The sequence below is a fragment of the Calidris pugnax genome, unplaced genomic scaffold (genome assembly GCF_001431845.1).
Source record: "Calidris pugnax isolate Ruff unplaced genomic scaffold, ASM143184v1 scaffold540, whole genome shotgun sequence".
Taxonomy (NCBI): domain Eukaryota; kingdom Metazoa; phylum Chordata; class Aves; order Charadriiformes; family Scolopacidae; genus Calidris; species Calidris pugnax.
Genome location: NW_015091579.1, coordinates 97,472 through 102,247, shown reverse-complemented (window position 1 = coordinate 102,247; position 4,776 = coordinate 97,472). Strand labels below are relative to the sequence as shown.

The 4,776-nt window shown below is 52.9% G+C and overlaps 1 long non-coding RNA gene across 1 annotated transcript in view; it reads left to right on the top strand.

The window, feature by feature from the left end:
- LOC106899853 overlaps positions 1–4,735 on the top strand; it is a 25,508-nt gene extending 20,773 nt beyond the window's left edge. Inside the window, exons 2-4 of the long non-coding RNA XR_001414091.1 lie at positions 408–517; positions 2,419–3,028; positions 4,440–4,735. This is a non-coding gene — a long non-coding RNA (uncharacterized LOC106899853). The remainder of the gene's footprint in view (positions 1–407; positions 518–2,418; positions 3,029–4,439) is intronic.
- The last annotated feature ends 41 nt before the right edge of the window (positions 4,736–4,776 follow it).

Sequence of the window (4,776 nt, the reverse complement as noted above, 5' to 3'; positions counted from 1 at the left end):
AGGGTTTGGGAGGACAAATAAAAAGAGGATGAAGAGGGGGGGGGGGTTTCCCTCAGGAGGGAGGGCAGGGAGAAGGGGGTCTCTTCCCAACACGCAGGGAAGATTGGGAGCGCAGCTCCCCAGAAGTGAGGAGGTGCTTGGTTTCTGAGAAAAAATAGCATTTTTCTACTTGTTTTGGTCTCCTCCTCATACGTCCTGCCTTAAAAACTACCTTTTTTCCTGCTTATTTACTCTCCCCCCCCGAAATGTCCAGAACTACCCGAGTGTGGGGCTGGGTTTGGAAGAGAGAGGTGTCAAAAAGAGAGAGAGAAAACCCAGAGAAAGGGGAAAATAGTTCTGCTCAGAACTAGATAAATAGGAAGGGATTGATCACTCGCTGATTAATTGATCCTTTGCTTGATTTACAGTGAAAACCTTCCCTGTGATCCCTAATCTGGTGCATCCCCCCCCACCCCCTGACCGGATGGTGTTTTAACCCAAAATACTTTGGAATTAATATCTGGAAAATCCTCCTGAGGTGACTTTTGATGCTGGTACCTTTTAAAACATCCTACAATCACAGAGTATTTCCAGTATTTCCACTATTTCCAGGGCTTTTGTGAGCAAGTTGAGGTCCCTTCCAACCCAAACCATTCTGTGATTCAGCCTGGAGAAGAGAAGGCTCCGGGGAGACCTTGGAGCCCCTTCCAGTCCCTCAAGGGGCTCCAGGAAAGCTGGGGGGAGCGATTCTGAATCAGGGAGGGGAGTGATGGGACAAGGAGGAAGGGTTTTTCTTCCTTGTGGTGGCTCCGAAGGATCCGTGTTGGGATGTGATTTTTCCCCTTGGATCACAGAAAATTTCGTGTTGGGATATGATTTTTCCCTCTGGATCACAGAAGGATCCGTGTCAAGAACTTTATTTTGAGGGTGGTGAGAGCCTGGCCCAGGTTGCCCCGAGAAGCTGTGGCTGCCCCATCCCTGGAGGGGTTGAAGGGCAGGTTGGAGGGGGCTTGGAGCAACCTGGGCTGGTGGGAGGTGGCCCTGGATGGAACCGGGTGGTCTTTGAGGTCTCTTCCCACCCAAACCATTCCATGATTTTATGATCCTTCCTGCAGAATGGGGAAGAACCGCAGTGATGGCCCGTGTCCAGTGGGAGCTGGTGGGGGGGGAGAAGCAGCGACACCCACCCTGGACATGGATTTTGGGCTGCAGATGAAGCTGGAGCAGGGGGGTGATGGAGGTGTGATGGAGGGGGATAGAGAAGAGACACGTTCCCTCTACTTGACTCTCTGAAGCCCCCGGTGCTGTTTGTGGGGTCTCCTGCTGCCCCATGGAATGTGCCAATTTATTTCATAACATTTTCCCTCCCGCCCGTCCCTGTTATTCTTCACCTTCTGGTTTTTGGTGGCCAGGTCCTACGGAGCACCCCAGAGGTGGCTACGGGCCAACACCAGATGGCTCGATGCTGGTGGCCACGGGAGAGCTTGGTCGTGCCCTTTGAATCAAGAGCTCATGCTGGTCAGAACCCAGCTCTTCCCAACTGGCCTCCCCCTCGCAGGGCTGGAGCTGGGAGACGGCCCATTTTCACCAGTTTAACCCCAGTTGGTGCCACTCTGGAGCGCGAATTCTCTCGGGATTGCGTTTGGGGTTTTATGGAGGGATTTGGGGGCCTAAAGTCTTCCTGTGAAGCACCTTGGGGGAGTTTTAGGGCTGGAGAAGGTGCTTCACTCCCACTGAAATCCCACTGGAGGGTCCATATCCCTCCTCACGGATCCCCCGAGCCGCTGGTGGGAGATTCCCCGTTGTCCCAAGGGACTTCTTTAAAGCTTGGTGGCACTTCCAAGTCTCTTGTTCTGGGTGGGAGGTTGGAAGGGACCGTCCCCTTCTCACACAAACCACAGAGCTGAGGAAAGATGATGGTGGAGCAGCACAGGGGGGGTCTCCAGCCACTTGGGAGCCCCCCCAGGGGTTGGTTTGGGTTCCTGTGGGCGCTGGTGGCCCTTCATGCCACCCACCCATCATGAGAAGGAAGAACCCTGGCCATTGTGGCTCGTGCCACCCAAGTCCCCGAGCACCCACAGCAGGTCTTCACCCCAAAATATCCATCCCAGGAGGAGAAATTCGGCTCCGGTGGGAATCCCAGGGCAATTTGGCCAACTTCCAGGGGTGTCACTGGCCAAAAAAGCCAGACCAGGGGGCTCCCAATTTTCCTGGAAGGGTGGTGAGATTCTGGTGGAAGGGGACTCTGGTGGGGCAGGAAGATCTGAGAGTGACTCCTGGGAGGCTCTTCCCCCTTCCCAACACCTTAAAATTTAATGTATGGAGCAGGGAGAGGGTGGGAAGGACAAGAGGGGGACGTGCTCCTCTCCAGAGAAGCTCCCAACAGGGATGTGACTTTGAGAAGGTCCATGTCCTGATGAAGCACCTTCATTCCTACAGAGGCAGAAATTGGAGGAGGAGCTGGAATTTATCCCCAGCCCATGGTCTGGAGGAGGAGACCTTAGACCTTCACGGAGTCCAAGCCTTCAGGGGATTAAGCCAGAGGAACCAGAGGCTCAGCCTCCCTTAATTAGGAGAAGAGAGAAGGGAAAAAATGTTTGCAGAACATCCCCTGGATCTCAAGTGTGAAAGTGCTGCTTCGGAGATGAATTGGGTTTAATTAGGATGTTTTTCCTTGTTTTTGGAGATAATTACAGCCTTATTGTCTGGGAAAAGGTGTGGGGGGGGCTGCTTGGTGGGGGAATGGACCCCTCTGGAAGGGACCAGACCAAGGGGCTCCCAATTTTCCTGGAAGGGTGGTGAGAGGGTCCCACCAGGGGACTGTGGTGGGGCAGGAAGATCTGAGAGTGACTCCTGGGAGGCTCTTCCCCCTTCCCAACACCTTAAAATTTAATGTATGGAGCAGGGGGAGGGTGGAAAGGTCAGGAGGGGGACGTGTTCCTCTCCAGAGAAGCTCCCAACAGGGATGTGACTCTGAGGAGGTCCATGTCCTGATGAAAACACCTTCATTCCTACAGAGGCAGAAGGGAAATTGGAGGAGGAGCTGGAGGTCTGCAGGAGGAGACCCCTTTTTTTTTCCTCCCAGGAGAAACCAACTCCTGGTTCTGAGCGGGAAAGATGGAACCAGTGAAATTCAGTGAAATTCAGTGAAACCAGGAATATTTAGATGATAAAGTTATAAAACTTTGGCGATGGCTCATTTAGTACTTCCTTGTGGTGGCTCCGAAGGATCCGTGTCGGGATGTGATTTTTCCCCCTGGATCACAGAAGGATCCGTGTCAGGATCTGATTTTTCCCCCTGGATCACAGAAAATTTTGTGTTGGGATGTGATTTTTCCCCCTGGATCACAGAAGGATCCGTGTCAGGATCTGATTTTTCCCCCTGGATCACAGAAAATTTTGTGTTGGGATATGATTTTTCCCCCTGGGATCTTCACCGAGGGGCTTCGATCCCAATGCTCGGGGCTGTAGGAGGTGCAGGACCCCAGGACTTCTCTGTGCTCCACCAATTCACCCAAAATCTCCCCTTTTTTGCTCCAGAAAGCTGTAATCTGAAAAATGGGTTCCACACACAAAGTCTCCCGGTGCCACTCTGCCATAAAGGGGGGGTCAGATGTGGGCACAAGGTGGTAGGGTCCCCACAGGGGTGTGGGTGGTGGTGGTGGGTCCAGGGATGCTCCTCCAGGAACCTACTGGAGGAGGAGAGAGAGAGGAGACCAAAAGAGACCATCTTTTTTTGGGGGGGGGAATTCGAGCCCAGGGCTGAGCTCCAGGCTGAGTTTTCCCTGAGGGATCGAGAAACAATGGCATTTTTAATATCATGAATTTTGCTACATGGAGCACAAAAATATCATTGTTTTTAGAAGAGGAGGGGGGGGGTTTAGAGGGAGGGAAAGGACCTTGAAAACGGGGCAAAAAGAGAAGAAAACTTCTCTCTAAAGCAGCATTTGTGGCCTCAAACATCCCGTCGGCCCCGCTCAGCCCCCACGTTGCAGTTTTGCTCCCCCTTTTCTGCTGTGTTGGTTCCTAATAAAGAGTTACCAAAATATCTTCTTGCTGCAAAAGCAGAACAACAAACACTGGCAGTTTATTTACGTATTTAACACACACACACACACACACAAACACACACACCCCCCCCTCGTCCCGTCCTCCCCCCAAGGTGTAATTTTGCCTCACCAAGGGGCTCCCAATTTTCCTTGAAGGGTGGTGAGATTCTGGTGGAAGGGGACTCTGGTGGGGCAGGAAGATCTGAGAGTGACTCCTGGGAGGCTCTTCCCCCTTCCCAACACCTTAAAATTTAATGTATGGAGCAGGGAGAGGGTGGGAAGGACAAGAGGGGGACGTGCTCCTCTCCAGAGAAGCTCCCAACAGGGATGTGACTCTGAGGAGGTCCATGTCCTGATGAAAACACCTTCATTCCTACAGAGGCAGAAGGGAAATTGGAGGAGGAGCTGGAGGTCTGCAGGAGGAGACCCTAGACCTTCACGGAGTCCAAGCCTTCAGGGGATTAAGCCAGAGGAACCAGAGGCTCAGCCTCCCTTAATTAGGAGAAGAGAGAAGGGAAAAATGTTTGCAGAACATCCCCTGGATCTCACTCTCCACCTGCGCTGCTTCGTGCGGTTCCTCTACCTCAAATAAAAGGAAAATAGAAACAAAAATAATCCCCCTGAAGGGGTTGAGAGCCCACATTTCTCTGCTGGATTCACCCTGGGTTAGAGCTCTGCTCCTCCCCTCCTGCCCCAGAGCTGGGGGAGCCCCCAGGAAGGGGCCCGTCGTCCTCCTCCCCCCCCCCCC